Source organism: Dama dama, chromosome 26, assembly GCF_033118175.1.
Source record: "Dama dama isolate Ldn47 chromosome 26, ASM3311817v1, whole genome shotgun sequence".
Classification (NCBI taxonomy): domain Eukaryota; kingdom Metazoa; phylum Chordata; class Mammalia; order Artiodactyla; family Cervidae; genus Dama; species Dama dama.
The window spans coordinates 14,402,036-14,414,112 of record NC_083706.1 but is presented as its reverse complement, the minus strand read 5'-3'; positions in this window follow the sequence as shown (position 1 = coordinate 14,414,112).

Below are 12,077 nucleotides of genomic sequence, written 5' to 3'. Positions count from 1 at the left end.
ACAACTTTGGAAGCTCTTCATATATTTCACACATTTTCAGGCTCTTCATGTTTTTCAACACCACTTCATGCTCCTCCTATTTTTCAGACCGTTTCATGCTCATCTCACTTTTGACACATTTTGAAGCTCTTCATATTTTCCACACCTTTTGAAGCTCTTCATATTTTTCATATTTTTGAAGCTCTTCATATTTTCACACGTTTCAGACTCTTCATGTTTTTCAAAACCGCTTCATGCGCCTCCTATTTTTCAGAGAGTTTCAGGCTACTCATGTATTTCACACCTTTTGAAGCTCTTCATATTTTTCACACCTTTTCAGGCTCTTCATGTTTTTGAACACCGCTCATGATCCTCCAAATTTTCAGACCGTTTCATGCTCTTCATATTTTTAACACCTTTTGAAGCTCTTCATATTTTTCACACCTTTTCAGGCGCTTCATGTTTTTCCACACCACTTCATGCTTCTCCTATTTTTCAGAAAGGTTTCATGCTCCTCCTGAATTTCACACCTTTTGAAACTCTTCATATTTTTCACACCTTTTCAGGCTCTTGATGTGATTCAACACCATTTCATGCTACTCTTGTTTTTCAGACCGTTTCATGCTCCTCATATTTTTGACACCTTTAGAAGCTCTTCATATTTTTTACACCTTTTCAGGCTCTTCATGTTTTTGAACACCGCTTCATGCTCCTCCTATATTTCAGACCGTTTCATGCTCCTCATTTATTTCACACCTTTTGAAGCTCTTCATATTTTTCACAACTTTTCAGCCTCGTCATGTTTTTGAACACCGCTTCATGCTCCTCCTATTTTTCAGACCATTTCATGCTCCTCATATTTTTCACACCTTTTGAAGCTCTTCATATTTCTCACAGCTTTTCATGCTCTTCGTGTTTTTGAACATCATTTCATGCTCCTCCTATTTTGCAGACCGTTTCTTTCTCCTCATATTTTTAACACCTTTTGAAGCTCTTCATATATTTCACACCATTTCAGGCTTTTCATTTTTTTCAACACCACTTCATGCTCCTCCTATTTTTCAGACCGTTTCATGCTCATCTCATTTTGACATCTTTTGATGCTCTTCATATTTTTCACATCTTTTGATGCTCTTCATATTTTTCATGCCTTTTCAGGCTTTTCATGATTTTCAAAACACCTTCATGTTCCTCGTATTTTTCAGACCATTTCATGCTCATCTCATTTTTGACACCTTTTGAAGCTCTTCATATTTTTCACATCTTTGGAAGCTCTTCATATTTTTCACACGTTTTCAGTCTCTTCATGTTTTTCAACACCCTTTCTTGCTCTTCCTTTTTTCAGACCGTTTCATACTCCTCATATTTTTGACACGTTTTGAATCTCGACATATTTTTCACACCATTTCAGGCTCTTCATGTTATTGAACACCGCTTCATGCTCCTCCTATTTATCAGACCGTTTCATGCTCCTCACATTTTTGACACCTTTTGAAGCTCTTCATATTTTTCACATTTTTTAAGCTCTTCATATTTTTCACACCTTTTCAGGCTCTTCATGTTTTTCAACACCATTTCATGCTGCTTCTATTTTTCAGACCTTTACATGCTCCTCATATTTTTCACACCTTTTGAAGCTCTTCACATTTTTCACACCTTTTCAGGCTCTTCATGTTTTTAAACACAGCTTCACGCTTCTCCTCTTTTTCAGACCGTTTCATGCTCCTCATATTTTTGACACCTTTTGAAGCTCTTCATAATTTTCACACCTTTTCAAGCTCTTCATGTTTTTCAACACCACTTCATGCTCCTCGTATTTTTCAGACCGTTTCATGCCCCTAATAGTTTTGACACCTTTTGAAGCTCTTCATATTTTTCACACGTTTTCAGACTCTTCATGTTTTTGAACACCGCTTCATGCTCCTCCTATTTTCCAGACCGTTTCATGCTCCTCATATTTTTGACACCTTTTGAAGCTCTTCATATTTTTCACACCTTTTCAGACTCTTCATGTTTTTGATCACCGTTTCATGCTCCTCCTATTTTTCAGACCGTTTCATGCTCCTCATATTTTTGACACTTATTGAAACTCTTCATATTTTTCACTCCTTTTCAGGCTCTTCATGTTTTTCAACACCACTTCATGGTCCTCCTATTTTTCAGACAGTTTCATGCTCATCTCGTTTTTGACACCTTTTGAAGCTTTTCAAATTTTTCACAACATTTCAGGCTCTTCATGTTTTTGAACACCGCTTCATGCTCCTCCTATTTTTCAGAGAGTTTCATGCACCTCATGTATTTCACACCTTTTGAACCTCTTCATATTTTTCATGCATTTTCAGGCTCTTCATGTTTTGCAACACCACTTCATGCTCCTCCTATTTTTCAGACCGTTTCATGCTCATCTCATTTTTGAAACCTTTACAATCTCTTCATATTTTTCACACCTTTTCAGGCTCTTCATGTTTTTCAACACCACTTCATGCTCCTCCTATTTTACAGACCGTTTCATGCTCATCTCATTTTTGACACCTTTTCAAACTTTTCATATTTTTCACACCTTATCAGGCTCTTCATGTTTTTGAACACCGCTTCATGCTTCTCCTATCTTTCACACCGTATACTGCTCCTCATATTTTTCACACCTATTGAAGCTCTTCATATTTTTCACACCTTTTCAGACTCTTCATGTTTTTGAACACCACTTCATGCTCCTCCTATTTTTCAGAAAGTTTCATGCTCTCATGAATTTCACACCTTTTGAAGTTCTTCATATTTCTCACACCTTTTCCGGCTCCTCTTGTTTTTGATCACCGTTTCATGCTCCTCCTATTTTTCAGACCGTTTCATGCTCATCTCATTTTTGACACCTTTTGAAGCTCTTCATATTTTCACATCTTTGGAAGCTCTTCATATTTTTCACACTTTTTCAGTCTCTTCATGTTTTTCAACACCGTTTCATGCTGCTTCTATTCTTCAGACCGTTTCATGCTCCTCATATTTTTCACACCTTTTGAAGCTCTTCATATTTTTCACACCTTTTCAGGCTCTTCATGTTTTTCAACACCATTTCATGCCGCATCTATCTTTCAGACCGTTTCATTCTTCTCATATTTTTGAAACCATTTGAAATTCTTCATATTTTTCACACATTTTCAGGCTCTTCATGTTTTTGAACACCGCTCATGATCCTCCAAATTTTCAGACCGTTTCATGCTCTTCATATTTTTAACACCTTTTGAAGCTCTTCATATTTTTCACACCTTTTCAGGCGCTTCATGTTTTTCCACACCACTTCATGCTTCTCCTATTTTTCAGAAAGTTTTCATGCTCCTCCTGAATTTCACACCTTTTGAAGCTCTTCATATTTTTCACACCTTTTCAGGCTCTTGATGTGATTCAACACCATTTCATGCTACTCTTGTTTTTCAGACCGTTTCATGCTCCTCATATTTTTGACACCTTTAGAAGCTCTTCATATTTTTTACACCTTTTCAGGCTCTTCATGTTTTTGAACACCGCTTCATGCTCCTCCTATATTTCAGACCGTTTCATGCTCCTCATTTATTTCACACCTTTTGAAGCTCTTCATATTTTTCACAACTTTTCAGCCTCGTCATGTTTTTGAACACCGCTTCATGCTCCTCCTATTTTTCAGACCATTTCATGCTCCTCATATTTTTCACACCTTTTGAAGCTCTTCATATTTCTCACAGCTTTTCATGCTCTTCGTGTTTTTGAACATCATTTCATGCTCCTCCTATTTTGCAGACCGTTTCTTTCTCCTCATATTTTTAACACCTTTTGAAGCTCTTCATATATTTCACACCATTTCAGGCTTTTCATTTTTTTCAACACCACTTCATGCTCCTCCTATTTTTCAGACCGTTTCATGCTCATCTCATTTTGACATCTTTTGATGCTCTTCATATTTTTCACATCTTTTGATGCTCTTCATATTTTTCATGCCTTTTCAGGCTTTTCATGATTTTCAAAACACCTTCATGTTCCTCGTATTTTTCAGACCATTTCATGCTCATCTCATTTTTGACACCTTTTGAAGCTCTTCATATTTTTCACATCTTTGGAAGCTCTTCATATTTTTCACACGTTTTCAGTCTCTTCATGTTTTTCAACACCCTTTCTTGCTCTTCCTTTTTTCAGACCGTTTCATACTCCTCATATTTTTGACACGTTTTGAATCTCGACATATTTTTCACACCATTTCAGGCTCTTCATGTTATTGAACACCGCTTCATGCTCCTCCTATTTATCAGACCGTTTCATGCTCCTCACATTTTTGACACCTTTTGAAGCTCTTCATATTTTTCACATTTTTTAAGCTCTTCATATTTTTCACACCTTTTCAGGCTCTTCATGTTTTTCAACACCATTTCATGCTGCTTCTATTTTTCAGACCTTTACATGCTCCTCATATTTTTCACACCTTTTGAAGCTCTTCACATTTTTCACACCTTTTCAGGCTCTTCATGTTTTTAAACACAGCTTCACGCTTCTCCTCTTTTTCAGACCGTTTCATGCTCCTCATATTTTTGACACCTTTTGAAGCTCTTCATAATTTTCACACCTTTTCAAGCTCTTCATGTTTTTCAACACCACTTCATGCTCCTCGTATTTTTCAGACCGTTTCATGCCCCTAATAGTTTTGACACCTTTTGAAGCTCTTCATATTTTTCACACGTTTTCAGACTCTTCATGTTTTTGAACACCGCTTCATGCTCCTCCTATTTTCCAGACCGTTTCATGCTCCTCATATTTTTGACACCTTTTGAAGCTCTTCATATTTTTCACACCTTTTCAGACTCTTCATGTTTTTGATCACCGTTTCATGCTCCTCCTATTTTTCAGACCGTTTCATGCTCCTCATATTTTTGACACTTATTGAAACTCTTCATATTTTTCACTCCTTTTCAGGCTCTTCATGTTTTTCAACACCACTTCATGGTCCTCCTATTTTTCAGACAGTTTCATGCTCATCTCGTTTTTGACACCTTTTGAAGCTTTTCAAATTTTTCACAACATTTCAGGCTCTTCATGTTTTTGAACACCGCTTCATGCTCCTCCTATTTTTCAGAGAGTTTCATGCACCTCATGTATTTCACACCTTTTGAACCTCTTCATATTTTTCATGCATTTTCAGGCTCTTCATGTTTTGCAACACCACTTCATGCTCCTCCTATTTTTCAGACCGTTTCATGCTCATCTCATTTTTGAAACCTTTACAATCTCTTCATATTTTTCACACCTTTTCAGGCTCTTCATGTTTTTCAACACCACTTCATGCTCCTCCTATTTTACAGACCGTTTCATGCTCATCTCATTTTTGACACCTTTTCAAACTTTTCATATTTTTCACACCTTATCAGGCTCTTCATGTTTTTGAACACCGCTTCATGCTTCTCCTATCTTTCACACCGTATACTGCTCCTCATATTTTTCACACCTATTGAAGCTCTTCATATTTTTCACACCTTTTCAGACTCTTCATGTTTTTGAACACCACTTCATGCTCCTCCTATTTTTCAGAAAGTTTCATGCTCTCATGAATTTCACACCTTTTGAAGTTCTTCATATTTCTCACACCTTTTCCGGCTCCTCTTGTTTTTGATCACCGTTTCATGCTCCTCCTATTTTTCAGACCGTTTCATGCTCATCTCATTTTTGACACCTTTTGAAGCTCTTCATATTTTCACATCTTTGGAAGCTCTTCATATTTTTCACACTTTTTCAGTCTCTTCATGTTTTTCAACACCCTTTCTTGCTCTTCCTTTTTTCAGACAGTTTCATGCTCCTCATATTTTTGACACCTTTTGAAGCTCTTCATATTTTTCACACCTTTTCAGGCTCTTCATGTTTGTCAACACCATTTCATGCCGCATCTATTTTTCAGACCGTTTCATGCTCCTCATATTTTTCACACCTTTTGAAGCTCTTCATATTTTTCACAACTTTTCAGGCTCTTCATCTTTTTGAACACCACTTCATGCTCCTCCTATATTTCAGAGAGTTTCATGCTCCTCATGTATTTCAAACCTTTTGAAGCTCTTCATATTTTTCACACCTTTTCAGGCTCTTCATGTTTTTCCACACCACTTCATGCTTCCCCTATTTTTCAGACCGTTTCATGCTCCTCATATTTTTGACACCTTTTGAAGCTCTTCATATTTTTCACAACTTTTCAGGCTCTTCATGTTTCTGATCACCGTTTCATGCTCCTAATATCTTTCAGACCGTTTCATGCTTCTCATATTTTTGACACCATTTGAAGCTCTTCATATTTTTCACACCTTTTCAGGCTCTTCATATTTTTGAACACCGCTCATGATCTTCCAAATTTTCAGACCGTTTCATGCTCTTCATATTTTTGACACCTTTTGAAGCTCTTCATATTTTTCACACCTTTTCAGGCTCTTCATGTTTTTCCACTTCACTTCATGCTTCTCCTATTTTTCAGACCGTTTCATGCTCCTCATGAATTTCAAACCTTTTGAAGCTCTTCATATTTTTCACAAATTTTCAGGCTCTTCATGTTTCTGATCACCGTTTCATGCTCCTCCTATCTTTCAGACCGTTTCATGCTTCTTCTATTTTTGACTCGATTTGAAGCTCTTCATATTTATCACACCTTTTCAGGCTCCTCATGTTTTTGATCACCGTTTCATGCTCCTTCTATTTTTCAGAACGTTACATGCTCCTCATATTTTTGACACCATTTGAAGCTCTTCATATTTTTCACACCTTTTCAGGCTCTTCATGTTTTCCCACACCGTTTCATGCAGCTTCTATTTTTCAGGCCGTTTCATTCTCCACATGTTTTTCACACCTTTTGAAGCTCTTCATATTTTTCACACCTTTTCAGGCTCTTGATGTTTTTCCACACCAATTCATGCTTCTCCTATTTTTCAGCCCGTTTCATGCTCCTCATGCATTTCACCCCTTTTGAAGCTCTTCATATTTTTCACACCTTTTCAGGCTCTTGATGTTATTCAACACCACTTCATGCTACTCCTGTTTTTCAGAACGTTACATGCTCCTCATATTTTTGACACCTTTAGAAGCTCTTCATATTTTTCACACCTTTTCAGTCTCTTCATGTTTTTGAACACCGCTTCATGTGCCTCCTATATTCCAGACCTTTTCATGCTCCTCATATTTTTCACACCTTTTGAAGCTCTTCATATTTTTCACACCTTTTCATGCTCTTCATGTTTTTCAACACCGTTTCATGCTGCATCTATTTTTCAGACCGTTTCATGCTCCTCATATTTTTCACACCTTTTGAAGCTCTTCATATTTTTCACACCTTTTCAGTCTCTTCATATTTTTGAAAACAGCTTCAAGCTCCTCCTATTTTTCAGACCGGTTCGTGCTCCTCATATGTTTGACACCTTTTGAAGCTCTTCATATTTTTCACACCTTTTCATGTTCTTCATGTTTTTCAACACCGCTTCATGCTTCTCCTATTTTTCAGACCGTTTCATGCTCCTCATATTTTTGACACCTTTTGAAGCTCTTCATATTTTTCACACATTTTCAGGCTCTTCATGTTTTTCAACACCGATTCATGCTCCTCATATTTTTTACACCTTTTGAATCTCTTCATATTTTTCACACCTTTTCAGGCTCTTCATGTTTTTGAACACCACTTGTGTTCCTCCTATTTTTCAGACCGTTTCATGCTTCTCATATTTTTGACACATTTTGAAGCTCTTCATATATTTCACACATTTTCAGGCTCTTCATGTTTTTCAACACCACTTCATGCTCCTCCTATTTTTCAGACCGTTTCATACTCATCTCGCTTTTGACACATTTTGAAGCTCTTCATATTTTCCACAACTTTTGAAGCTCTTCATATTTTTCAAACGTTTTCAGGCTCTTAATCTTTTTCAACACCGCTTCTTTCTCCTCCTATTTTTCAGACAGTTTCATGCTCCTCATATTTTCCACACCTTTTGAAGCTCTTCATATTTTTCACACCTTTTCAGGCTCTTCATGTTTTTGAACACCGTTTCATGCTGCTCCTATTTTTCAGACCGTTTCATGCTCCTCATATTTTTGACACCTTTTGAAGCTCTTCATATTTTTTCACACCTTTTCATGTTCTTCATGTTTTTCCACACCGCTTCATGCTTCTCCTATTTTTCAGACCGTTTCATGCTCCTCATATTTTTGACACCTTTTGAAGCTCTTCATATTTTTCACACATTTTCAGGCTCTTCATGTTTTTCAACAGCGATTCATGCTCCTCATATTTTTGACACCTTTTGAAGCTCTTCATATTTTTCACACCGTTTCAGGCTCTTCATGTTTTTCAAAGCCACTTCATGCTTCTCCTATTTTTCAGACCGTTTCATGCTCCTCTCATTTCTGACACATTTTGAAGCTCTTCATATATTTAACACCTTTTCAGGCTCTTCATGTTTTTCAAAGCAACTTCATGCTTCTCCTATTTTTCAGACCGTTTCATGCTCATCTCATTTTTGACACCTTTTGAAGCTCTTCATATTTTTCACCCCTTTTGAATCTCTTCGTATTTCTCAAACGTTTTCAGGCTCTTCATGTTTTTCAACACCCCTTCTTGCTCATCCTATTTTTCAGACCTTTTCATGTTTCTATCATTTCTGACAACTTTGGAAGCTCTTCATATATTTCACACATTTTCAGGCTCTTCATGTTTTTCAACACCACTTCATGCTCCTCCTATTTTTCAGACCGTTTCATGCTCATCTCACTTTTGACACATTTTGAAGCTCTTCATATTTTCCACACCTTTTGAAGCTCTTCATATTTTTCATATTTTTGAAGCTCTTCATATTTTCACACGTTTCAGACTCTTCATGTTTTTCAAAACCGCTTCATGCGCCTCCTATTTTTCAGACAGTTTCAGGCTACTCATGTATTTCACACCTTTTGAAGCTCTTCATATTTTTCACACCTTTTCAGGCTCTTCATGTTTTTGAACACCGCTTCATGCTCCTGCTATTTTTCAGCCCGTTTCATGCTCCTCCTATTTTTCACACCTTTTGAAACTCTTCATATTTTTCACACCTTTTCAGGCTCTTCATGTTTTTGAACACCGCTTGATGCTCCTCCTATTTTTCAGACTTTTCCATGCTCCTCATGTATTTCACACGTTTTGAAGCTCTTCATATTTTTCACACCTTTTCAGCCTCTTCATGATTTTGAACACCGCTTCATGATCCTACTATTTTTCAGAATGTTTCATGCTCCTCATATTTTTGACAACTTTTGAAGCTTTTCATATTTTTCACAACTTTTCAGGATCTTCATGTTTTTGAACAGAGCTTCATGGTCCTCCTATTTTTCAGACCGTATCATACTCATCATATGTTTCACACCTTTTGAACCTCTTCATATTTTTCACACCTTTTCAGTCTCTTCATGTTTTTCAACACAACTTCATGCTCATCCTATTTTCCAGACCGTTTCATGTTCCTAATGTATTTTACACCTTTTGAAGCTCTTCATATTTTTCACACCTTTTCAGGCTCTTCATGCATTTGAACACCCTTTCATGCTCTTCCTATTTTTCAGACCGTTTCATGCTCCTCATAGTTTTTACACCTTTTGAAGCTCTTGATATTTTTCACACCTTTTCAGGTTCTTCATGTTTTTCAACACCGTTTCATGCTCCTCCTATTTTTCAGACCGTTTAAAGCTCCTCATATTTTTGACACCTTTTGAAGCTCTTAATATATTTCACACCTTTTCAGACTCTTCATGATTTCCAACACCGCTTCATGCTCCTCATATTTTTCAGACCGTTTCATGCTCATCTCATTTTTATCACCTTTTGAAGCTCTTCATATTTTTCACAACTTTTGAAGCTCTTCATATTTTTCACAGGTTTTCAGGCTCTTCATGTTTTTCAACACTACTTCATGCTTCTCCTATTTTTCAGACCGTTTCATGCTCCTCATATTTTTCACACCTTTTGAAGCTCTTCATATATTATCCACCTTTTCAGGCTCTTCCTGTTTTTCAACACCGCTTCATGCTCTTCCTATTTTCCAGACCGTTTCATGCTCCTCATGTATTTCCAACCTTTTGAAGCTCTTCATATTTTTCACACCTTTTCAGGCTCTTCATGTTTTTCAACACCATTTCATGCCACATCTATCTTTCAGACCGTTTCATTCTTCTCATATTTTTGAAACCATTTGAAATTCTTCATATTTTTCACACATTTTCAGGCTCTTCATGTTTTTGAACACCGCTCATGATCCTCCAAATTTTCAGACCGTTTCATGCTCTTCATATTTTTAACACCTTTTGAAGCTCTTCATATTTTTCACACCTTTTCAGGCGCTTCATGTTTTTCCACACCACTTCATGCTTCTCCTATTTTTCAGAAAGGTTTCATGCTCCTCCTGAATTTCACACCTTTTGAAGCTCTTCATATTTTTCACACCTTTTCAGGCTCTTGATGTGATTCAACACCATTTCATGCTACTCTTGTTTTTCAGACCGTTTCATGCTCCTCATATTTTTGACACCTTTAGAAGCTCTTCATATTTTTTACACCTTTTCAGGCTCTTCATGTTTTTGAACACCGCTTCATGCTCCTCCTATATTTCAGACCGTTTCATGCTCCTCATTTATTTCACACCTTTTGAAGCTCTTCATATTTTTCACAACTTTTCAGCCTCGTCATGTTTTTGAACACCGCTTCATGCTCCTCCTATTTTTCAGACCATTTCATGCTCCTCATATTTTTCACACCTTTTGAAGCTCTTCATATTTCTCACAGCTTTTCATGCTCTTCGTGTTTTTGAACATCATTTCATGCTCCTCCTATTTTGCAGACCGTTTCTTTCTCCTCATATTTTTAACACCTTTTGAAGCTCTTCATATATTTCACACCATTTCAGGCTTTTCATTTTTTTCAACACCACTTCATGCTCCTCCTATTTTTCAGACCGTTTCATGCTCATCTCATTTTGACATCTTTTGATGCTCTTCATATTTTTCACATCTTTTGATGCTCTTCATATTTTTCATGCCTTTTCAGGCTTTTCATGATTTTCAAAACACCTTCATGTTCCTCGTATTTTTCAGACCATTTCATGCTCATCTCATTTTTGACACCTTTTGAAGCTCTTCATATTTTTCACATCTTTGGAAGCTCTTCATATTTTTCACACGTTTTCAGTCTCTTCATGTTTTTCAACACCCTTTCTTGCTCTTCCTTTTTTCAGACCGTTTCATACTCCTCATATTTTTGACACGTTTTGAATCTCGACATATTTTTCACACCATTTCAGGCTCTTCATGTTATTGAACACCGCTTCATGCTCCTCCTATTTATCAGACCGTTTCATGCTCCTCACATTTTTGACACCTTTTGAAGCTCTTCATATTTTTCACATTTTTTAAGCTCTTCATATTTTTCACACCTTTTCAGGCTCTTCATGTTTTTCAACACCATTTCATGCTGCTTCTATTTTTCAGACCTTTACATGCTCCTCATATTTTTCACACCTTTTGAAGCTCTTCACATTTTTCACACCTTTTCAGGCTCTTCATGTTTTTAAACACAGCTTCACGCTTCTCCTCTTTTTCAGACCGTTTCATGCTCCTCATATTTTTGACACCTTTTGAAGCTCTTCATAATTTTCACACCTTTTCAAGCTCTTCATGTTTTTCAACACCACTTCATGCTCCTCGTATTTTTCAGACCGTTTCATGCCCCTAATAGTTTTGACACCTTTTGAAGCTCTTCATATTTTTCACACGTTTTCAGACTCTTCATGTTTTTGAACACCGCTTCATGCTCCTCCTATTTTCCAGACCGTTTCATGCTCCTCATATTTTTGACACCTTTTGAAGCTCTTCATATTTTTCACACCTTTTCAGACTCTTCATGTTTTTGATCACCGTTTCATGCTCCTCCTATTTTTCAGACCGTTTCATGCTCCTCATATTTTTGACACTTATTGAAACTCTTCATATTTTTCACTCCTTTTCAGGCTCTTCATGTTTTTCAACACCACTTCATGGTCCTCCTATTTTTCAGACAGTTTCATGCTCATCTCGTTTTTGACACCTTTTGA